Here is a 25,567-nt window from a genome sequence, read left to right as displayed (position 1 = left end):
AAGGAAACATTGTAACCCCAAATTTTCGTTTAGTCCCCCTGGTGACAGTGTACCCAAAGTGTAAATCCACCTAGTCTCCCTCTGGAGCAAAGTCCTAGCCCTATTGCCTCCTCTGAGGGACAACGGTACATGATCTATCAGTATAGCCCTAATGCTAGCTACCCCATGTTTTGCCACTAAACAGTGGCGTGCAAAGGGTTGGTCACTCGTGCCCTTCTCTTGGGCCTTTTTGATGGCGCTTCTATGTAGTGCCATCCTCTCCCGAAACTGTCTAATGGTCTTGCCTACATAGGCAAGACCACAGGGACAGGTGAGGAGGTAAATGACATGGGTGGTAGTGCACGTGAGCCTATGTGCTATTGTCATCTTTTTACCCGAATGGGGGTGGTTAAAGGTAGCACCAGTAATTAGGGTATTACAGGTTGTGCACCCCAAACATTTGTAACAACCTAATTTAGGCCTCAAGAAGTGTGCCTGGGTGTGTCTAGTGAACTTGGTGACATCCAATTTTACTACATGATCTCCTATATTACGGCCTCTCGTGTGGCTAGGCATGATCTTAGTGTCCACCAGTGTCGACAAAGCCGCATCTGTTTGTATAATCGGCCACCACTGTTTGACCTTCTTTGTGATACTTGTCGATGCCGTAGTGTATTTATTAACCCAGGGTAGCTTCTTGTCTAAACTCTTTTTGGTAGTAACCCCCAATGTTTGTGCTCGGGTTAATTTAAGCACCTTCTGTTTAGACGCCTCCAATTCTTTAATAGGGTATCCACTAGAGATGAGCGCCTGAAATTTTTCGGGTTTTGTGTTTTGGTTTTGGGTTCGGTTCCGCGGCCGTGTTTTGGGTTCGAACGCGTTTTGGCAAAACCTCACCGAATTATTTTTGTCGGATTCGGGTGTGTTTTGGATTCGGGTGTTTTTTTCAAAAAACCCTAAAAAACAGCTTAAATCATAGAATTTGGGGGTAATTTTGATCCCAAAGTATTATTAACCTCAAAAAACATAATTTACACTCATTTTCAGCCTATTCTGAACACATCACACCTCACAATATTATTTTTAGTCCTAAAATTTGCACCGAGGTCGCTGTGTGAGTAAGATAAGCGACCCTAGTGGCCGACACAAACACCGGGCCCATCTAGGAGTGGCACTGCAGTGTCACGCAGGATGTCCCTTCCAAAAAACCCTCCCCAAACAGCACATGACGCAAAGAAAAAAAGAGGCGCAATGAGGTAGCTGTGTGAGTAAGATTAGCGACCCTAGTGGCCGACACAAACACCGGGCCCATCTAGGAGTGGCACTGCAGTGTCACGCAGGATGTCCCTTCCAAAAAACCCTCCCCAAACAGCACATGACGCAAAGAAAAAAAGAGGCGCAATGAGGTAGCTGACTGTGTGAGAAAGATAAGCGACCCTAGTGGCCGACACAAACACCGGGCCCATCTAGGAGTGGCACTGCAGTGTCACGCAGGATGGCCCTTCCAAAAAACCCTCCCCAAACAGCACATGACGCAAAGAAAAAAAGAGGCGCAATGAGGTAGCTGACTGTGTGAGTAAGATTAGCGACCCTAGTGGCCGACACAAACACCGGGCACATCTAGGAGTGGCACTGCAGTGTCACGCAGGATGTCCCTTCCAAAAAACCCTCCCCAAACAGCACATGACGCAAAGAAAAAAAGAGGCGCAATGAGGTAGCTGTGTGAGTAAGATTAGCGACCCTAGTGGCCGACACAAACACCGGGCCCATCTAGGAGTGGCACTGCAGTGTCACGCAGGATGTCCCTTCCAAAAAACCCTCCCCAATCAGCACATGATGCAAAGAAAAAGAAAAGAAAAAAGAGGTGCAAGATGGAATTATCCTTGGGCCCTCCCACCCACCCTTATGTTGTATAAACAAAACAGGACATGCACACTTTAACCAACCCATCATTTCAGTGACAGGGTCTGCCACACGACTGTGACTGATATGACGGGTTGGTTTGGACCCCCCCCAAAAAAGAAGCAATTAATCTCTCCTTGCACAAACTGGCTCTACAGAGGCAAGATGTCCACCTCATCTTCACCCTCCGATATATCACCGTGTACATCCCCCTCCTCACAGATTATCAATTCGTCCCCACTGGAATCCACCATCTCAGCTCCCTGTGTACTTTGTGGAGGCAATTGCTGCTGGTCAATGTCTCCGCGGAGGAATTGATTATAATTAATTTTAATGAACATCATCTTCTCCACATTTTCTGGATGTAACCTCGTACGCCGATTGCTGACAAGGTGAGCGGCGGCACTAAACACTCTTTCGGAGTACACACTTGTGGGAGGGCAACTTAGGTAGAATAAAGCCAGTTTGTGCAAGGGCCTCCAAATTGCCTCTTTTTCCTGCCAGTATAAGTACGGACTGTGTGACGTGCCTACTTGGATGCGGTCACTCATATAATCCTCCACCATTCTATCAATGTTGAGAGAATCATATGCAGTGACAGTAGACGACATGTCCGTAATCGTTGTCAGGTCCTTCAGTCCGGACCAGATGTCAGCATCAGCAGTCGCTCCAGACTGCCCTGCATCACCGCCAGCGGGTGGGCTCGGAATTCTGAGCCTTTTCCTCGCACCCCCAGTTGCGGGAGAATGTGAAGGAGGAGATGTTGACAGGTCGCGTTCCGCTTGACTTGACAATTTTGTCACCAGCAGGTCTTTCAACCCCAGCAGACCTGTGTCTGCCGGAAAGAGAGATCCAAGGTAGGCTTTAAATCTAGGATCGAGCACGGTGGCCAAAATGTAGTGCTCTGATTTCAACAGATTGACCACCCGTGAATCCTTGTTAAGCGAATTAAGGGCTGCATCCACAAGTCCCACATGCCTAGCGGAATCGCTCCGTGTTAGCTCCTTCTTCAATGCCTCCAGCTTCTTCTGCAAAAGCCTGATGAGGGGAATGACCTGACTCAGGCTGGCAGTGTCTGAACTGACTTCACGTGTGGCAAGTTCAAAGGGCATCAGAACCTTGCACAACGTTGAAATCATTCTCCACTGCACTTGAGACAGGTGCATTCCACCTACTATATCGTGCTCAATTGTATAGGCTTGAATGGCCTTTTGCTGCTCCTCCAACCTCTGAAGCATATAGAGGGTTGAATTCCACCTCGTTACCACTTCTTGCTTCAGATGATGGCAGGGCAGGTTCAGTAGTTTTTGGTGGTGCTCCAGTTTTCTGTACGTGGTGCCTGTACGCCGAAAGTGTCCCGCAATTCTTCTGGCCACCGACAGCATCTCTTGCACGCCCCTGTCGTTTTTTAAAAAATTCTGCACCACCAAATTCAAGGTATGTGCAAAACATGGGACGTGCTGGAATTGGCCCAGATTTAATGCACACACAATATTGCTGGCGTTGTCCGATGCCACAAATCCACAGGAGAGTCCAATTGGGGTAAGCCATTCCGCGATGATCTTCCTCAGTTGCCGTAAGAGGTTTTCAGCTGTGTGCGTATTCTGGAAAGCGGTGATACAAAGCGTAGCCTGCCTAGGAAAGAGTTGGCGTTTGCGAGATGCTGCTACTGGTGCCGCCGCTGCTGTTCTTGCGGCGGGAGTCCATACATCTACCCAGTGGGCTGTCACAGTCATATAGTCCTGACCCTGCCCTGCTCCACTTGTCCACATGTCCGTGGTTAAGTGGACATTGGGTACAGCTGCATTTTTTAGGACACTGGTGACTCTTTTTCTGAGGTCTGTGTACATTTTCGGTATCGCCTGCCTAGAGAAATGGAACCTAGATGGTATTTGGTACCGGGGACACAGTACCTCCAACAAGTCTCTAGTTGGCTCTGCAGTAATGATGGATACCGGAACCACGTTTCTCACCACCCAGGATGCCAAGGCCTCAGTTATCCGCTTTGCAGTAGGATGACTGCTGTGATATTTCATCTTCCTCGCAAAGGACTGTTGAACAGTCAATTGCTTACTGGAAGTAGTACAAGTGGGCTTACGACTTCCCCTCTGGGATGACCATCGACTCCCAGCGGCAACAACAGCAGCGCCAGCAGCAGTAGGCGTTACACGCAAGGATGCATCGGAGGAATCCCAGGCAGGAGAGGACTCGTCAGACTTGCCAGTGACATGGCCTGCAGGACTATTGGCATTCCTGGGGAAGGAGGAAATTGACACTGAGGGAGTTGGTGGGGTGGTTTGCGTGAGCTTGGTTACAAGAGGAAGGGATTTACTGGTCAGTGGACTGCTTCCGCTGTCACCCAAAGTTTTTGAACTTGTCACTGACTTATTATGAATGCGCTGCAGGTGACGTATAAGGGAGGATGTTCCGAGGTGGTTAACGTCCTTACCCCTACTTATTACAGCTTGACAAAGGGAACACACGGCTTGACACCTGTTGTCCGCATTTCTGGTGAAATACCTCCACACCGAAGAGCTGATTTTTTTGGTATTTTCACCTGGCATGTCAACGGCCATATTCCTCCCACGGACAACAGGTGTCTCCCCGGGTGCCTGACTTAAACAAACCACCTCACCATCAGAATCCTCCTGGTCAATTTCCTCCCCAGCGCCAGCAACACCCATATCCTCCTCATCCTGGTGTACTTCAACACTGACATCTTCAATCTGACTATCAGGAACTGGACTGCGGGTGCTCCTTCCAGCACTTGCAGGGGGCGTGCAAATGGTGGAAGGCGCATGCTCTTCACCTCCAGTGTTGGGAAGGTCAGGCATCGCAACCGACACAATTGGACTCTCCTTGTGGATTTGGGATTTCGAAGAACGCACAGTTCTTTGCGGTGCTTTTGCCAGCTTGAGTCTTTTCAGTTTTCTAGCGAGAGGCTGAGTGCTTCCATCCTCATGTGAAGCTGAACCACTAGCCATGAACATAGGCCAGGGCCTCAGCCGTTCCTTGCCACTCCGTGTGGTAAATGGCATATTGGCAAGTTTACGCTTCTCCTCCGACAATTTTATTTTAGGTTTTGGAGTCCTTTTTTTTCTGATATTTGGTGTTTTGGATTTGACATGCTCTGTACTATGACATTGGGCATCGGCCTTGGCAGACGACGTTGCTGGCATTTCATCGTCTCGGCCATGACTAGTGGCAGCAGCTTCAGCACGAGGTGGAAGTGGATCTTGATCTTTCCCTAATTTTGGAACCTCAACTTTTTTGTTCTCCATATTTTATAGGCAGAACTAAAAGGCACCTCAGGTAAACAATGGAGATGGATGGATTGGATACTAGTATTGGATACCTGCCGACTGCCGACACAGAGGTAGCCACAGCCGTGAACTACCGCACTGTACACTGGTTGATAAAGAGATAGTAGTATACTCGTAACAACTAGTATGACACTATGACGACGGTATAAAGAATGAAAAAAAAACCACGGTTAGGTGGTATATATTATAATAATAATACAATTATGGATGGACGGACTGCCTGCCGACTGCCGACACAGAGGTAGCCACAGCCGTGAACTACCGCACTGTACACTGGTTGATAAAGAGATAGTAGTATACTCGTAACAACTAGTATGACACTATGACGACGGTATAAAGAATGAAAAAAAAACCACGGTTAGGTGGTATATATTATAATAATAATACAATTATGGATGGACGGACTGCCTGCCGACTGCCGACACAGAGGTAGCCACAGCCGTAAACTACCGCACTGTACACTGGTTGATAAAGAGATAGTAGTATACTCGTAACAACTAGTATGACACTATGACGACGGTATAAAGAATGAAAAAAAAACCACGGTTAGGTGGTATATATTATGATAATAATACAATTATGGATGGACGGACTGCCTGCCGACTGCCGACACAGAGGTAGCCACAGCCGTGAACTACCGCACTGTACACTGGTTGATAAAGAGATAGTAGTATACTCGTAACAACTAGTATGACACTATGACGACGGTATAAAGAATGAAAAAAAAACCACGGTTAGGTGGTATATATTATAATAATAATACAATTATGGATGGACGGACTGCCTGCCGACTGCCGACACAGAGGTAGCCACAGCCGTGAACTACCGCACTGTACACTGGTTGATAAAGAGATAGTAGTATACTCGTAACAACTAGTATGACACTATGACGACGGTATAAAGAATGAAAAAAAAACCACGGTTAGGTGGTATATATTATAATAATAATACAATTATGGATGGACGGACTGCCTGCCGACTGCCGACACAGAGGTAGCCACAGCCGTGAACTACCGCACTGTACACTGGTTGATAAAGAGATAGTAGTATACTCGTAACAACTAGTATGACACTATGACGACGGTATAAAGAATGAAAAAAAAACCACGGTTAGGTGGTATATATTATAATAATAATAATACAATTATGGATGGACGGACTGCCTGCCGACTGCCGACACAGAGGTAGCCACAGCCGTGAACTACCGCACTGTACACTGGTTGATAAAGAGATAGTAGTATACTCGTAACAACTAGTATGACACTATGACGACGGTATAAAGAATGAAAAAAAAACCACGGTTAGGTGGTATATATTATAATAATAATACAATTATGGATGGACGGACTGCCTGCCGACTGCCGACACAGAGGTAGCCACAGCCGTGAACTACCGCACTGTACACTGGTTGATAAAGAGATAGTAGTATACTCGTAACAACTAGTATGACACTATGACGACGGTATAAAGAATGAAAAAAAAACCACGGTTAGGTGGTATATATTATAATAATAATACAATTATGGATGGACGGACTGCCTGCCGACTGCCGACACAGAGGTAGCCACAGCCGTGAACTACCGCACTGTACACTGGTTGATAAAGAGATAGTAGTATACTCGTAACAACTAGTATGACACTATGACGACGGTATAAAGAATGAAAAAAAAACCACGGTTAGGTGGTATATATTATAATAATAATACAATTATGGATGGACGGACTGCCTGCCGACTGCCGACACAGAGGTAGCCACAGCCGTGAACTACCGCACTGTACACTGGTTGATAAAGAGATAGTAGTATACTCGTAACAACTAGTATGACACTATGACGACGGTATAAAGAAAGAAAAAAAAATACCACGGTTAGGTGGTATATATTGTAATACAATTATGGATGGACGGACTGCCTGCCGAGTTCCGACTGCCGACACAGAGGTAGCCACAGCCGTGAACTACCGCACTGTACTGTGTCTGCTGCTAATATAGACTGGTTGATAAAGAGATAGTATACAATACATACAACAATATACTACTATACTGGTGGTCAGGCACTGGTCACCACTAGTCACACTGGCAGTGGCACTCCTGCAGCAAAAGTGTGCACTGTTTAATTTTAAATTAATATAATATTATGTACTCCTGGGGGCTCCTGCTATAACAACCTGCAGTGCTCCCCAGTCTCCCCCACAATTATTATAAGCTTTGCCTTTTATACATTGATGTGCAGCACACTGGGCTGAGCTGAGTGCACACAGACTGAGTCACACTGTGTGACTGGCTGCTGCTGTGTATCGTTTTTTTTCAGGCAGAGAACGGATATAGCAGAGAACGGATATATTAAAATAAATAAAAGTTAACTAACAACAACTGCACTGGTCACTGTGGTAAACTCTGTCTGACTCTGCACAATCTCTCTCTCTCTTCTAATCTAATTTCTAATGGAGAGGACGCCAGCCACGTCCTCTCCCTATCAATCTCAATGCACGTGTGAAAATGGCGGCGACGCGCGGCTCCTTATATAGAATCCGAGTCTCGCGAGAATCCGACAGCGTCATGATGACGTTCGGGCGCGCTCGGGTTAACCGAGCAAGGCGGGAGGATCCGAGTCTGCTCGGACCCGTGAAAAAAACATGAAGTTCGTGCGGGTTCGGTTTCAGAGAAACCGAACCCGCTCATCTCTAGTATCCACGCTCTGCGAATTTATAAAGCATCTTTTCTAGAGCTATTCAGGTTTCATTATAATCTGATGTGATGCGTCTAACCCTCAAGAATTGGGAAAAAGGTAACCCCTTTCGAAGAGATAACGGGTGGAAACTTTGATGATTCAATAGAGTGTTTCTATCCGTGGGTTTTACATATATGGAAGTTTTCAAAACCCCGTCTGACCTAGTGATAGTAACATCTAAGAAATTAATGAATGTCTTATCTATCTCATATGTAAATTTCACTACATGCTCTGTCGCATTGTGTGTATCCCATATGGATTTTAAGGTTTCCTCAGAGCCATTCCAAAGTACCAGTAAATCATCTATGCACCTCTTATAGTATACTAGATGACTGGAAATGGTGGTGTCTAATAAAAACATGTGTTTTTCTAGCTGGTACATAAATGCGTTAGCGTACGATGGGGCCACCGCCGTCCCCATCGCACAGCCCGCTGTTTGCAAATAGAATTGGCCATTGAAAAGGAAATAGTTCCTACGTAATACCTTATCCAATAGCTGTAGAAAAAAGAAGGGCTCAGGGCCCACATAATTCACATTACCCTCTATGAGTGACCTCACCGCCTCTACACCTGCATCATGTGGAATGCAGGTGTAGAGGCTCGTGACGTCAGCACTACATTAGAGAAAATCATCAGGCAGAGGATTAAGTTGTTGCAATTGAATTAATAGAGACATAGTATCCTTCAGATAAGAAGGTAGAGCTTGTACACAGGGGTTCAAGAATGCATCCAGATAGATGGATACAGGTTGATATAGTGACCCCTTCGCCAACACAATTGGTCGGCCAGTTGGATTTACCATAGTTTTATGTACCTTAGGTACCGTGTAAAAGAGTGGCACTCTAGGGTACTCGACTATTAATGCTTTGCTGGTATCCTCTGAGATGATCCCCAGTTGGCTAGCCTGTACTATCATAGTATCTAGCTCCACTTTATATTCCCTGGTGGGATCTTTTACTAGCTTTTGATAAACTGTTGTGTCATTTAATTGACGTAGACATTCATTAATATAAGATGTTGTATCCAACACTACTATAGATCCCCCCTTATCAGCTTTTCTTATAATGATATCTTCCCTCTCTGAGAGATTTTTAAGGGTTAATCTTTCTTGTTTGGTCAAATTGAAGGGGGCTGTCTCTGTTAGAGCCCTGTTACCCTCATCCTCTACCATTCTAGTAAATGTCCGTATCGAAGGATTTAAAGAAGGGGGGTCAAACTGTGACTTCTGGGCCACTTTACGTAGCTGTGCTGGAAAGTCTGATTTCTTGTCAGGAGCTGGTCTATTGTTAAAAAATTATTTTCTCCTTAAAGTCCTATTCAAACGATGGACTTCTACTTTCCATTCAAGCGGGTCTGGTCGGGTGGTGGGGACGAATGTGAGGCCTTTAGCTAATAGACAGTACTCCAAGTCCGTAAGTGGGGTTGATGACAGGTTAAAAACCAATTCTTTCAAGGTCGAGGAGGTCTTGGAGCGTAGGATCCTCTGGTTCTGCCCCTTCCTCCTCGTCCTCTTCCTCGGCCTGCTATCGGTGTCCGATTGGAGCGTGTCCGTACCCCTAAAGGGTGTTGCCCCAAAGGGAACTGTTCATCGGCTGATGGTCTCTGGGAAGAGGCATATTCAGAGTCACTTGCAGAGGTGCTGGTGTCTTGTTTCCCCTTCCATCTGCGTGAATACTGGCGTCTATAGGTTGGTCTATGGTCCTGCCCGGACCTGGTATTACCCAACCACGGATATACCTGCCTTTGTTCATAGTCTCTCTTGACTTTGGTTAATTTGTCCTGTTTGAAACGAATCAAGTCTGTGTCCCCCAGGGTGTAATGCTGCGGTGCCTTCCCAGTGACGCAAGGTCACTAAACAAAGTAGCAAGAAGACGTGGCGGCACTCAGCAGACTTCTTTCAATCCTTTATTGTGGTCATAGAGCCGACATGTTTTGGGGCTTGTACCCCGTCCTCAGGGCCAGATAGAAATAGAGCAAGTGCACATATCACATTTAAATACCCCCACCAAACTATACACTAAGTAACTAAGTGTACTCACCTGCTCCACGCCGTACTCGCCCGCTCTGGTCCGGCGTCAGTGTCCTGTCCCGGCTTGATGACGTCCGTGGCGCGATTAGCTGTGCCTCTGTCCCCATGGTTACAGCCAAGCACTGGCTGTCGCCCATAGGCTCCGCCGCACGCCTCTCACCGCCCGGCGTCCAATGCCGTTGGTCCTCCTCTGACCCAGCCGATGACGTGACGGCACGTTAGTGTAGCTGGAGTGTCACCATGGCAACCGTGTTCCCCGTAGTGGAACAGCTGCCAGACAAAGATTCTGCATAAAATACAAAAAACATATAAAGCAAAAAGATAAGGAAAACTTTAAAAAGCATGAACTATAAAAATAGTTTCATACTACAAGCAATTGATCCGATAGATAAACATGCAATTAAAAACTGAACATGACGATGATCATCCCTACCTCAGGCATAGACAGAAAGGAAAACTATGTTAAGCTGCGTTAAACTAGTGAGAATGGACCTAAGTTGTAGATCAGTCCATGACTGGTAATATCGTTAATTAGTTATCAATGGGCTACTTTATAAGCTAAAGGAAACATTGTAACCCCAAATTTTCGTTTAGTCCCCCTGGTGACAGTGTACCCAAAGTGTAAATCCACCTAGTCTCCCTCTGGAGCAAAGTCCTAGCCCTATTGCCTCCTCTGAGGGACAACAGTACATGATCTATCAGTATAGCCCTAATGCTAGCTACCCCATGTTTTGCCACTAAACAGTGGCGTGCAAAGGGTTGGTCACTCGTGCCCCTCTCTTGGGCCTTTTTGATGGCGCTTCTATGTAGTGCCATCCTCTCCCGAAACTGTCTAATGGTCTTGCCTACATAGGCAAAACCACAGGGACAGGTGAGGAGATAAATGACATGGGTGGTAGTGCACGTGAGCCTATGTGCTATTGTCATCTTTTTACCCGAATGGGGGTGGTTAAAGGTAGCACCAGTAATTAGGGTATTACAGGTTGTGCACCCCAAACATTTGTAACAACCTAATTTAGGCCTCAAGAAGTGTGCCTGGGTGTGTCTAGTGAACTTAGTGACATCCAATTTTACTACATGATCTCCTATATTACGGCCTCTCGTGTGGCTAGGCATGATCTTAGTGTCCACCAGTGTCGACAAAGCCGCATCTGTTTGTATAATCGGCCACCACTGTTTGACCTTCTTTGTGATACTTGTCGATGCCGTAGTGTATTTATTAACCCAGGGTAGCTTCTTGTCTAAACTCTTTTTGGTAGTAACCCCCAATGTTTGTGCTCGGGTTAATTTAAGCACCTTCTGTTTAGACGCCTCCAATTCTTTAATAGGGTATCCACGCTCTGCGAATTTATAAAGCATCTTTTCTAGAGCTATTAAGGTTTCATTATAATCTGATGTGATGCGTCTAACCCTCAAGAATTGGGAAAAAGGTAACCCCTTTCGAAGAGATAACGGGTGGAAACTTTGATGATTCAATAGAGTGTTTCTATCCGTGGGTTTTACATATATGGAAGTTTTCAAAACCCCGTCTGACCTAGTGATAGTAACATCTAAGAAATTAATGAATGTCTTATCTATCTCATATGTAAATTTCACTACATGCTCTGTCGCATTGTGTGTATCGCATATGGATTTAAAGGTTTCCTCAGAGCCATTCCAAAGTACCAGTAAATCATCTATGCACCTCTTATAGTATACTAGATGACTGGAAATGGTGGTGTCTAATAAAAACATGTGTTTTTCTAGCTGGTACATAAATGCGTTAGCGTACGATGGGGCCACCGCCGACCCCATCGCACAGCCCGCTGTTTGCAAATAGAATTGGCCATTGAAAAGGAAATAGTTCCTACGTAATACCTTATCCAATAGCTGTAGAAAAAAGAAGGGCTCAGGGCCCACATAATTCACATTACCCTCTATGAGTGACCTCACCGCCTCTACACCTGCATCATGTGGAATGCAGGTGTAGAGGCTCGTGACGTCAGCACTACATAAGAGAAAATCATCAGGCAGAGGATTAAGTTGTTGCAATTGAATTAATAGAGACATAGTATCCTTCAGATAAGAAGGTAGAGCTTGTACACAGGGGTTCAAGAATGCATCCAGATAGATGGATACAGGTTGATATAGTGACCCCTTCGCCAACACAATTGGTCAGCCAGGTGGATTTACCTTAGTTTTATGTACCTTAGGTACCGTGTAAAACAGTGGCACTCTAGGGTACTCGACTATTAATGCTTTGCTGGTATCCTCTGAGATGATCCCCAGTTGGCTAGCCTGTACTATCATAGTATCTAGCTCCACTTTATATTCCCTGGTGGGATCTTTTACTAGCTTTTGATAAACTGTTGTGTCATTTAATTGACATAGACATTCATTAATATAAGATGTTGTATCCAGCACTACTATAGATCCCCCCTTATCAGCTTTTCTTATAATGATATCTTCCCTCTCTGAGAGATTTTTAAGGGTTAATCTTTCTTGTTTGGTCAAATTGAAGGGGGCTGTCTCTGTTAGAGCCCTGTTACCCTCATCCTCTACCATTCTAGTAAATGTCCGTATCGAAGGATTTAAAGAAGGGGGGTCAAACTGTGACTTCTGGGCCACTTTACGTAGCTGTGCTGGAAAGTCTGATTTCTTGTCAGGAGCTGGTCTATTGTTAAAAAATTATTTTCTCCTTAAGGGTCCTATTCAAACGATGGACTTCTACTTTCCATTCAAGCGGGTCTGGTCGGGTGGTGGGGACGAATGTGAGGCCTTTAGCTAATAGACGGTACTCCAAGTCCGTAAGTGGGGTTGATGACAGGTTGAAAACCAATTCTTTCAAGGTCGAGGAGGTCTTGGAGCGTAGGATCCTCTGGTTCTGCCCCTTCCTCCTCGTCCTCTTCCTCGGCCTGCTATCGGTGTCCGATTGGAGCGTGTCCGTACCCCTAAAGGGTGTTGCCCCAAAGGGAACTGTTCATCGGCTGATGGTCTCTGGGAAGAGGCATATTCAGAGTCACTTGCAGAGGTGCCGGCAGTGCCGGCGCTAGCCGCTCAGCAAGGTCCGCAAAGCAGGGAGGCGCCTGGCACTAAAGGCGCTCTCCCTGCTCTGCTACTGTACCTTGCTGATGCGCAGCCTGCGCCTGTCGCACAGTGTGACATGCAGAAGCGGTGCCGGCAGCTGCAGCATGAACACAGGAAAGATCCTCGGTCTCCTCCTGTGTCAGATCACTCCCCCTTCCCTGTCCGTCTAGCTCCTCCCTGCTGCACATGTCATGCTGGGAGGCAGGAGCATCATCCCCCACCTCCTCTCTTCCCTCCCCCCTCACAGCAGTCTTCAGCACCGCCCCTCCCCTGAGTCCCCTCTCATCAATAGTGGATTGAAGACCAGGTAAGGAGAAAGGGCATACTAGTGTGTGTGTACAGTGGTATGTTACTGTGCACTGGGGGGGAGGGGGGGAGGGGGGTAGTGGAGGGAGAGATAAAGTGAAATATTACTGTGTACTTGGGGGGGCTGTTATGTTACTGTGTTCTGGGGTGGGGGGGGGAGATAAAAGTGAAATATTACTGTGCACTGGGGTCGGGGGGGGGGGCTGGTATGTTACTGTGTGCTGGGGTGAGGGGGATAAACTGAAATATTACTGTGTACTGGGGTCGGGGGGGGATATAAGCTGGTATGTTACTGTGTGCTGGAGTGGGGGGGATATAGTGGAATATTAGTGTGTACTGGGGTCGGGGGGGGGGATATAAGCTGGTATGTTACTTTGTGCTGGAGTGGGGGGATAAAGTGGAATATTAGTGTGTACTGGGGTGTGGGGTGGATAAAGTGGCATATAATGTGTGGTGGTGGTAGTGTGTGTGGGGACTGGGCTGCAGGGTAGCTGTGGTGTAGTGTGTAGGGAGGGGGGATTAATTGCTTAATTAGTCGTTGTGGGGACGTAGTTGAAAAAAAAAATCCCTTATAAACCATGTCTCGCACAGCCTTATCAGGGCTAATTTAATAGCCCCCTGGAGACACAATTACCCGCGATCAATGACCGTGGGTAATAGGATACCTCCATATGTTGTGTAAGGTCACTAGGACTGACAGATTTTACTTATGGATTACAGGGCTGTATCCCCCCAGTAAAATCTGCCACCTGCAGGGACTGCCTAGCAGTGGCAGTGACTTACTGTAGCATAGGAAGTGTTTCTCTTCATGGGACTGTAAGTCCAGACTTGTAATGTTACTATTTTTTTAATTTATGTTAAATGCAGTTTCTCCACTGCCTGCCACCCGCTGCCTCTCCACAGCCGTCACCTCTATTTCCTGTCACCCACTCACTCTCATCTTCTCCCCGTCACCTCTCTCTCCAGTCACTCTCTCCGTCACCCCCCCCATAGCCTCTTTCTCCTATCAACCTCTCCCTGTCATCCAACCCTCTCCCCGTCACCTTTATCTCCTGCCACCCTCTCCCTGTCACCCACCCCTCTCTCCTGTCACCCTCTCCCTGTCACCCACCCCTCTCCGCATCACCTCTCTCTCCTGTCGAACTATCCCTGTCACCCACTGATGCTCACCCATTCCCCATCACCTCTCTCTCCTGTCTCCCACTGATGCTTACCCTCTCCCCGTCATTCTCTTTTTTCACCCTCTGCTTGTCACCCTCTCATCGTCACCTTCCGGTTCTCACTGTTGCCCACTGCCTCTCCCTAGCTTCACTCTGTGCCCGTCTCCCACTGTAGCTACCCTCTCCCTGTCACCGACTGACATTCCTGTTACCCACTTACTCTCACCCTCTACCCGTCACCCTTTCTCTCCTGCTATCCTCTCTCTCACACACCCGTGATCCATACGATCGCATGGTGTGTGCACTCCCACTAACTGGATGTTGCTAGTCGCAAGCGCAATGTGGCTGCTTGTGGGTAGGATGAGAGCGGAGTAGGTGGGCGCAAAATTTAGAGTTTGCAGGAGGGCGCCGAACACCCTAGCACCGGCCCTAGGTGCTGGTGTCTTGTTTCCCCTTCCATCTGCGTGAATACTGACGTCTATAGGTTGGTCTATGGTCCTGCCCGGACCTGGTATTACCCAACCACGGATATACCTGCCTTTGTTCATAGTCTCTCTTGACTTTGGTTAATTTGTCCTGTTTGAAACGAATCAAGTCTGTGTCCCCCAGGGTGTAATGCTGCGGTGCCTTCCCAGTGACGCAAGGTCACTAAACAAAGTAGCAAGAAGACGTGGCGGCACTCAGCAGACTTCTTTCAATCCTTTATTGTGGTCATAGAGCCGACATGTTTCGGGGCTTGTACCCCGTCCTCAGGGCCAGATAGAAATAGAGCAAGTGCACATATCACATTTAAATACCCCCACCAAACTATACACTAAGTAACTAAGTGTACTCACCTGCTCCACGCCGTACTCGCCCACTCTGGTCCGGCGTCAGTGTCCTGTCCCGGCTTGATGACGTCCGTGGCGCGAATAGCTGTGCCTCTGTCCCCATGGTTACAGCCAAGCACTGACTGTCGCCCATAGGCTCCGCCGCACGCCTCTCACCGCCCGGCGTCCAATGCCGTTGGTCCTCCTCTGACCCAGCCGATGATGTGACGGCACGTTAGTGTAGCTGGAGTGTCACCATGGCAACCGTGTTCCCCGTAGTGGAACAGCTGCCAGACAAAGATTCTGCATAAAATACAAAAAACATATAAAGCAAAAAGATAAGGAAAACTTTAAAAAGCATGAACTATAAAAATAGTTTCATACTACAAGCAATTGATCCGATAGATAAACATGCAATTAAAAACTGAACATGACGATGATCATCCCTACCTCAGGCATAGACAGAAAGGAAAACTATGTTAAGCTGCGTTAAACTAGTGAGAATGGACCTAAGTTGTAGATCAGTCCATGACTGGTAATATCGTTAATTAGCTATCAATGGGCTACTTTATAAGCTAAAGGAAACATTGTAACCCCAAATTTTCGTTTAGTCCCCCTGGTGACAGTGTACCCAAAGTGTAAATCCACCTAGTCTCCCTCTGGAGCAAAGTCCTAGCCCTATTGCCTCCTCTGAGGGACAACGGTACATGATCTATCAGTATAGCCCTAATGCTAGCTACCCCATGTTTTGCCACTAAACAGTGGCGTGCAAAGGGTTGGTCACTCGTGCCCTTCTCTTGGGCCTTTTTGATGGCGCTTCTATGTAGTGCCATCCTCTCCCGAAACTGTCTAATGGTTTTGCCTACATAGGCAAGACCACAGGGACAGGTGAGGAGGTAAATGACATGGGTGGTAGTGCACGTGAGCCTATGTGCTATTGTCATCTTTTTACCCGAATGGGGGTGGTTAAAGGTAGCACCAGTAATTAGGGTATTACAGGTTGTGCACCCCAAACATTTGTAACAACCTAATTTAGGCCTCAAGAAGTGTGCCTGGGTGTGTCTAGTGAACTTGGTGACATCCAATTTTACTACATGATCTCCTATATTACGGCCTCTCGTGTGGCTAGGCATGATCTTAGTGTCCACCAGTGTCGACAAAGCCGCATCTGTTTGTATAATCGGCCACCACTGTTTGACCTTCTTTGTGATACTTGTCGATGCCGTAGTGTATTTATTAACCCAGGGTAGCTTCTTGTCTAAACTCTTTTTGATAGTAACCCCCAATGTTTGTGCTCGGGTTAATTTAAGCACCTTCTGTTTAGACGCCTCCAATTCCTTAATAGGGTATCCATGCTCTGCGAATTTATAAAGCATCTTTTCTAGAGCTATTAAGGTTTCATTATAATCTGATGTGATGCGTCTAACCCTCAAGAATTGGGAAAAAGGTAACCCCTTTCGAAGAGATAACGGGTGGAAACTTTGATGATTCAATAGAGTGTTTCTATCCGTGGGTTTTACATATATGGAAGTTTTCAAAACCCCGTCTGACCTAGTGATAGTAACATCTAAGAAATTAATGAATGTCTTATCTATCTCATATGTAAATTTCACTACATGCTCTGTCGCATTGTGTGTATCCCATATGGATTTTAAGGTTTCCTCAGAGCCATTCCAAAGTACCAGTAAATCATCTATGTACCTCTTATAGTATACTAGATGACTGGAAATGGTGGTGTCTAATAAAAACATGTGTTTTTCTAGCTGGTACATAAATGCGTTAGCGTACGATGGGGCCACCGCCGACCCCATCGCACAGCCCGCTGTTTGCAAATAGAATTGGCCATTGAAAAGGAAATAGTTCCTACTTAATACCTTATCCAATAGCTGTAGAAAAGAGAAGGGCTCAGGGCCCACATAATTCACATTACCCTCTATGAGTGACCTCACCGCCTCTACACCTGCATCATGTGGAATGCAGGTGTAGAGGCTCGTGATGTCAGCACTACATAAGAGAAAATCATCAGGCAGAGGATTAAGTTGTTGCAATTGAATTAATAGAGACATAGTATCCTTCAGATAAGAAGGTAGAGCTTGTACACAGGGGTTCAAGAATGCATCCAGATAGATGGATACAGGTTGATATAGTGACCCCTTCGCCGACACAATTGATCGGCCAGGTGGATTTACCATAGTTTTATGTACCTTAGGTATTGTGTAAAACAGTGGCACTCTAGGGTACTCGACTATTAATGCTTTGCTGGTATCCTCTGAGATGATCCCCAGTTGGCTAGCCTGTACTATCATAGTATCTAGCTCCACTTTATATTCCCTGGTGGGATCTTTTACTAGCTTTTGATAAACTGTTGTGTCATTTAATTGACGTAGACATTCATTAATATAAGATGTTGTATCCAGCACTACTATAGATCCCCCCTTATCAGCTTTTCTTATAATGATATCTTCCCTCTCTGAGAGATTTTTAAGGGTTAATCCTTCTTGTTTGGTCAAATTGAAGGGGGCTGTCCCTGTTAGAGCCCTGTTACCCTCATCCTCTACCATTCTAGTAAATGTCCGTATCGAAGGATTTAAAGAAGGGGGGTCAAACTGTGACTTCTGGGCCACTTTACGTAGCTGTGCTGGAAAGTCTGATTTCTTGTCAGGAGCTGGTCTATTGTTAAAAAAATTCTTTTCTCCTTAAAGTCCTATTCAAACGATGGACTTCTACTTTCCATTCAAGCGGGTCTGGTCGGGTGGTGGGGACGAATGTGAGGCCTTTAGCTAATAGACGGTACTCCAAGTCCGTAAGTGGGGTTGATGACAGGTTGAAAACCAATTCTTTCAAGGTCGAGGAGGTCTTGGAGCGTAGGATCCTCTGGTTCTGCCCCTTCCGCCTCGTCCTCTTCCTCGGCCTGCTATCGGTGTCCGATTGGAGCGTGTCCGTACCCCTAAAGGGTGTTGCCCCAAAGGGAACTGTTCATCGGCTGATGGTCTCTGGGAAGAGGCATATTCAGAGTCACTTGCAGAGGTGCTGGTGTCTTGTTTCCCCTTCCATCTGCGTGAATACTGGCGTCTATAGGTTGGTCTATGGTCCTGCCCGGACCTGGTATTACCCAACCACGGATATACCTGCCTTTGTTCATAGTCTCTCTTGACTTTGGTTAATTTGTCCTGTTTGAAACGAATCAAGTCTTGACGATATTGATCCATTTGATTGGTCAACTTAGTGATCCAGTCCGTCTGTGTATCTAGACTGAGGGTCTTTTTATGTTGTCCTTCAAAAGAGTTGATTTGTTCTTTCACTAAGTTCAACTCTCTCGTCGATTCCTCCACCACAAGTAGTAAGAGGTCCAAAGAACATTTATTGAGGATCGCAACCCACCGACGGCAGAATGGGGCATTATATCTACCTATGGTGGGTGAGTTGCGTATCCGAAAGCCCCTGGGGATCAAGTTGTTTCGGTAATAGTCCGACAGGGAAATGCCATGATATTCAAAGTCGCATTCCCTATGTTTCATTTTAAGCCAAGACCTGAATAAATCATCATTAGAAGTGATGTTGGGTTCATCTTCCAGACTCCTTCCCACCAATATGGCTTTGGCTTCCGCATCAGAAAAACTTAGTCTCTCACTAGCGTCCTTTTGTATCTGGCCCAGAGCCTCATCCATAAGCAGCTCGGCCTCTGACATCTTTGTCTTATAAGGCTAAGCCGTAATGTCCTATGAGTCCGTCCTGAATGTAGGTAGATCTCTTCAGTTCAATGTTAAAATGGAACATGCAGTAGCCTCTGCGGGCTGTACTACAAAGTGTCCTAGTCTGGTGGCGGTAAACAGTCGAGGGGGTGCCTTGGCTGGGATAATGTTTCTAGGATAGCACACCTGAAGCATAAATCCCAATATCCAAATCACAAAGCTGTGCCCGGCACTCCTGTGTCCCCCAGGGTGTAATGCTGCGGTGCCTTCCCAGTAACGCAAGGTCACTAAACAAAGTAGCAAGAAGACGTGGCGGCACTCAGCAGACTTCTTTCAATCCTTTATTGTGGTCATAGAGCCGACATGTTTCGGGGCTTGTACCCCGTCCTCAGGGCCAGACAGAAATAGAGCAAGTGCACATATCACATTTAAATACCCCCACCAAACTATACACTAAGTAACTAAGTGTACTCACCTGCTCCACGCCGTACTCGCCCGCTCTGGTCCGGCGTCAGTGTCCTGTCCCGGCTTGATGACGTCCGTGGCGCGATTAGCTGTGCCTCTGTCCCCATGGTTACAGCCAAGCACTGGCTGTCGCCCATAGGCTCCGCCGCACGCCTCTCACCGCCCGGCGTCCAATGCCGTTGGTCCTCCTCTGACCCAGCCGATGACGTGACGGCACGTTAGTGTAGCTGGAGTGTCACCATGGCAACCGTGTTCCCCGTAGTGGAACAGCTGCCAGACAAAGATTCTGCATAAAATACAAAAAACATATAAAGCAAAAAGATAAGGAAAACTTTAAAAAGCATGAACTATAAAAATAGTTTCATACTACAAGCAATTGATCCGATAGATAAACATGCAATTAAAAACTGAACATGACGATGATCATCCCTAGTACCTCAGGCATAGACAGAAAGGAAAACTATGTTAAGCTGCGTTAAACTAGTGAGAATGGACCTAAGTTGTAGATCAGTCCATGACTGGTAATATCGTTAATTAGCTATCAATGGGCTACTTTATAAGCTAAAGGAAACATTGTAACCCCAAATTTTCGTTTAGTCCCCCTGGTGACAGTGTACCCAAAGTGTAAATCCACCTAGTGTCCCTCTGGAGCAAAGTCCTAGCCCTATTGCCTCCTCTGAGGGACAACGGTACATGATCTATCAGTATAGCCCTAATGCTAGCTACCCCATGTTTTGCCACTAAACAGTGGCGTGCAAAGGGTTGGTCACTCGTGCCCTTCTCTTGGGCCTTTTTGATGGCGCTTCTATGTAGTGCCATCCTCTCCCGAAACTGTCTAATGGTCTTGCCTACATAGGCAAGACCACAGGGACAGGTGAGGAGGTAAATGACATGGGTGGTAGTGCACGTGAGCCTATGTGCTATTGTCATCTTTTAACCCGAATGGGGGTGGTTAAAGGTAGCACCAGTAATTAGGGTATTACAGGTTGTGCACCCCAAACATTTGTAACAACCTAATTTAGGCCTCAAGAAGTGTGCCTGGGTGTGTCTAGTGAACTTGGTGACATCCAATTTTACTACATGATCTCCTATATTACGGCCTCTCGTGTGGCTAGGCATGATCTTAGTGTCGACAAAGCCGCATCTGTTTGTATAATCGGCCACCACTGTTTGACCTTCTTTGTGATACTTGTCGATGCCGTAGTGTATTTATTAACCCAGGGTAGCTTCTTGTCTAAACTCATCGACAAGTATCACGACACTGGTGGACACTAAGATCATGCCTAGCCACACGAGAGGCCGTAATATAGGAGATCATGTAGTAAAATTGGATGTCACCAAGTTCACTAGACACACCCAGGCACACTTCTTGAGGCCTAAATTAGGTTGTTACAAATGTTTGGGGTGCACGACCTGCAATACCCTAATTACTGGTGCTACCTTTAACCACCCCCATTCGGGTAAAAAGATGACAATAGCACATAGGCTCACGTGCACTACCACCCATGTCATTTACCTCCTCACCTGTCCCTGTGGTCTTGCCTATGTAGGCAAGACCATTAGACAGTTTCGGGAGAGGATGGCACTACATAGAAGCGCCATCAAAAAGGCCCAAGAGAAGGGCACGAGTGACCAACCCTTTGCACGCCACTGTTTAGTGGCAAAACATGAGGTAGCTAGCATTAGGGCTATACTGATAGATCATGTACCGTTGTCCCTCAGAGGAGGCAATAGGGCTAGGACTTTGCTCCAGAGGGAGACTAGGTGGATTTACACTTTGGGTACACTGTCACCAGGGGGACTAAACGAAAATTTGGGGTTACAATGTTTCCTTTAGCTTATAAAGTAGCCCATTGATAGCTAATTAACGATATTACCAGTCATGGACTGATCTACAACTTAGGTCCATTCTCACTAGTTTAACGCAGCTTAACAACGTTTTCCTTTCTGTCTATGCCTGAGGTAGGGATGATCATCGTCATGTTCAGTTTTTAATTGCATGTTTATCTATCGGATCAATTGCTTGTAGTATGAAACCATTTTTATAGTTCATGCTTTTTAAAGTTTTCCTTATCTTTTTGCTTTATATGTTTTTTGTATTTTATGCAGAATCTTTGTCTGGCAGCTGTTCCACTACGGGGAACACGGTTGCCATGGTGACACTCCAGCTACACTAACATGCCGTGACGTCATCGGCTGGGTCAGAGGAGGACCAACGGCATTGGACGCCGGGCGGTGAGAGGCGTGCGGCGGAGCCTATGGGCGACAGCCAGTGCTTGGCTGTAACCATGGGGACAGAGGCACAGCTAATCGCGCCACGGACGTCATCAAGCCGGGACAGGACACTGACGCCGGACCAGAGCGGGCGAGTACGGCGTGGAGCAGGTGAGTACACTTAGTTACTTAGTGTATAGTTTGGTGGGGGTATTTAAATGTGATATGTGCACTTGCTCTATTTCTGTCTGGCCCTGAGGACGGGGTACAAGCCCCGAAACATGTCGGCTCTATGACCACAATAAAGGATTGAAAGAAGTCTGCTGAGTGCCGCCACGTCTTCTTGCTACTTTGTTTAGTGACCTTGCGTCACTGGGAAGGCACCGCAGCATTACACCCTGGGGGACACAGGAGTGCCGGGCACAGCTTTGTGATTTGGATATTGGGATTTATGCTTCAGGTGTGCTATCCTAGAAACATTATCCCAGCCAAGGCACCCCCTCGACTGTTTACCGCCACCAGACTAGGACACTTTGTAGTACAGCCCGCAGAGGCTACTGCATGTTCCATTTTAACATTGAACTGAAGGGATCTACCTACATTCAGGACGGACTCATAGGACATTAAGGCTTAGCCTTATAAGACAAAGATGTCAGAGGCCGAGCTGCTTATGGATGAGGCTCTGGGCCAGATACAAAAGGACGCTAGTGAGAGACTAAGTTTTTCTGATGCGGAAGCCAAAGCCATATTGGTGGGAAGGAGTCTGGAAGATGAACCCAACATTACTTCTAATGATGATTTATTCAGGTCTTGGCTTAAAATGAAACAGAGGGAATGCGACTTTGAATATCATGGCATTTCCCTGTCGGACTATTACCGAAACAACTTGATCCCCAGGGGCTTTCGGATACGCAACTCACCCACCATAGGTAGATATAATGCCCCATTCTGCCGTCGGTGGGTTGCGATCCTCAATAAATGTTCTATGGACCTCTTACTACTTGTGGTGGAGGAATCGACGAGAGAGTTGAACTTAGTGAAAGAACAAATCAACTCTTTTGAAGGACAACATAAAAAGACCCTCAGTCTAGATAAATAGACGGACTGGATCACTAAGTTGACCAATCAAATGGATCAATATCGCCAAGACTTGATTCGTTTCAAACAGGACAAATTAACCAAAGTCAAGAGAGACTATGAACAAAGGCAGGTATATCCGTGGTTGGGTAATACCAGGTCCGGGCAGGACCATAGACCAACCTATAGACGCCAGTATTCACGCAGATGGAAGGGGAAACAAGACACCAGCACCTCTGCAAGTGACTCTGAATATGCCTCTTCCCAGAGACCATCAGCCGATGAACAGTTCCCTTTGGGGCAACACCCTTTAGGGGTACGGACACGCTCCAATCGGACACCGATAGCAGGCCGAGGAAGAGGACGAGGAGGATGAGGCAGAACCAGAGGATCCTACGCTCCAAGACCTCCTCGACCTTGATAGAATTGGTTTTCAACCTGTCATCAACCCCACTTACGGACTTGGAGTACCGTCTATTAGCTAAAGGCCTCACATGCGTCCCCACCACCCGACCAGACCCGCTTGAATGGAAAGTAGAAGTCCATCGTTTGAATAGGACTTTAAGGAGAAAATAATTTTTTAACAATAGACCAGCTCCTGACAAGAAATCAGACTTTCCAGCACAGCTACGTAAAGTGGCCCAGAAGTCACAGTTTGACCCCCCTTCTTTAAATCCTTCGATACGGACATTTACTAGAATGGTAGAGGATGAGGGTAACAGGGCTCTAACAGAGACAGCCCCCTTCAATTTGACCAAACAAGAAAGATTAACCCTTAAAAATCTCTCAGAGAGGGAAGATATCATTATAAGAAAAGCTGATAAGGGGGGATCTATAGTAGTGCTGGATACAACATCTTATATTAATGAATGTCTACGTCAATTAAATGACACAACAGTTTATCAAAAGCTAGTAAAAGATCCCACCAGGGAATATAAAGTGGAGCTAGATACTATGATAGTACAGGCTAGCCAACTGGGGATCATCTCAGAGGATACCAGCAAAGCATTAATAGTCAAGTACCCTAGAGTGCCACTGTTTTACACGGTACCTAAGGTACACAAAACTATGGTAAATCCACCTGGCCGACCAATTGTGTCGGCGAAGGGGTCACTATATCAACCTGTATCCATCTATCTGGATGCATTCTTGAACCCCTGTGTACAAGCTCTACTTTCTTATCTGAAGGATACTACGTCTCTATTAATTCAATTGCAACAACTTAATCCTCTGCCTGATGATTTTCTCTTATGTAGTGCTGACGTCATGAGCCTCTACACCTGCATTCCACATGATGCAGGTGTAGAGGCGGTGAGGTCACTCATAGAGGGTAATGTGAATTATGTGGCCCTGAGCCCTTCTTTTTTCTACAGCTATTGGATAAGGTATTACGTAGGAACTATTTCCTTTTCAATGGCCAATTCTATTTGCAAACAGCGGGCTGTGCGATGGGGTCGGCGGTGGCCCCATCGTACGCTAACGCATTTATGTACCAGCTAGAAAAACACATGTTTTTATTAGACACCACCATTTCCAGTCATCTAGTATACTATAAGAGGTGCATAGATGATTTACTGGTACTTTGGAATGGCTCTGAGGAAACCTTAAAATCCATATGGGATACACACAATGCGACAGAGCATGTAGTGAAATTTACATATGAGATAGATAAGACATTCATTAATTTCTTAGATGTTACTATCACTAGGTCAGACGGGGTTTTGAAAACTTCCATATATGTAAAACCCACGGATAGAAACACTCTATTGAATCATCAAAGTTTCCACCCGTTATCTCTTCGAAAGGGGTTACCTTTTTCCCAATTCTTGAGGGTTAGACGCATCACATCAGATTATGATGAAACCTTAATAGCTCTAGAAAAGATGCTTTATAAATTCGCAGAGCGTGGATACCCTATTAAAGAATTGGAGGCGTCTAAACAGAAGGTGCTTAAATTAACCCGAGCACAAACATTGGGGGTTACTACCAAAAAGAGTTTAGACAAGAAGCTACCCTGGGTTAATAAATACACTACGGCATCGACAAGTATCACAAAGAAGGTCAAACAGTGGTGGCCGATTATACAAACAGATGCGGCTTTGTCGACACTGGTGGACACTAAGATCATGCCTAGCCGTAATATAGGAGATCATGTAGTAAAATTGGATGTCACCAAGTTCACTAGACACACCCAGGCACACTTCTTGAGGCCGTAATATAGGAGATAATGTAGTAAAATTGGATGTCACCAAGTTCACTAGACACACCCAGGCACACTTCTTGAAGCCTAAATTAGGTTGTTACAAATGTTTGGGGTGCACAACTTGTAATACCCTAATTACTGGTGCTACCTTTAACCACCCCCATTCGGGTAAAAAGATGACAATAGCACATAGGCTCACGTGCACTACCACCCATGTCATTTACCTCCTCACCTGTCCCTGTGGTCTTGCCTATGTAGGCAAGACCATTAGACAGTTTCGGGAGAGGATGGCACTACATAGAAGCGCCATCAAAAAGGCCCAAGAGAAGGGCACGAGTGACCAACCCTTTGCACGCCACTGTTTAGTGGCAAAACATGGGGTAGCTAGCATTAGGGCTATACTGATAGATCATGTACCGTTGTCCCTCAGAGGAGGCAATAGGGCTAGGACTTTGCTCCAGAGGGAGACTAGGTGGATTTACACTTTGGGTACACTGTCACCAGGGGGACTAAACGAAAATTTGGGGTTACAATGTTTCCTTTAGCTTATAAAGTAGCCCATTGATAGCTAATTAACGATATTACCAGTCATGGACTGATCTACAACTTAGGT

At 46.2% G+C, this 25,567-nt stretch overlaps 1 protein-coding gene across 3 annotated transcripts in view; it reads right to left on the bottom strand.

The window, feature by feature from the left end:
• The window catches only part of LOC134969349 (protein piccolo-like), a 34,816-nt gene extending 19,419 nt beyond the window's left edge, over nucleotides 1-15,397 (bottom strand). For all 3 annotated transcript variants that reach the window (XM_063945266.1, XM_063945265.1, XM_063945267.1), the window contains exons 1-2: nucleotides 15,331-15,397; nucleotides 9,973-10,248 (exon numbers count right to left, since the gene is read on the bottom strand). The gene's annotated coding sequence lies outside the window, so the exon portion shown is untranslated. The remainder of the gene's footprint in view (nucleotides 1-9,972; nucleotides 10,249-15,330) is intronic.
• Between the last annotated feature and the right edge of the window lie 10,170 nt (nucleotides 15,398-25,567).

Source organism: Pseudophryne corroboree, chromosome 11 (assembly GCF_028390025.1).
Source record: "Pseudophryne corroboree isolate aPseCor3 chromosome 11, aPseCor3.hap2, whole genome shotgun sequence".
NCBI classification, from domain to species: Eukaryota; Metazoa; Chordata; class Amphibia; order Anura; family Myobatrachidae; genus Pseudophryne; species Pseudophryne corroboree.
The sequence above is the reverse complement of the archived record's forward strand: the minus strand, read 5'-3'. Positions and strand labels throughout refer to the sequence as shown.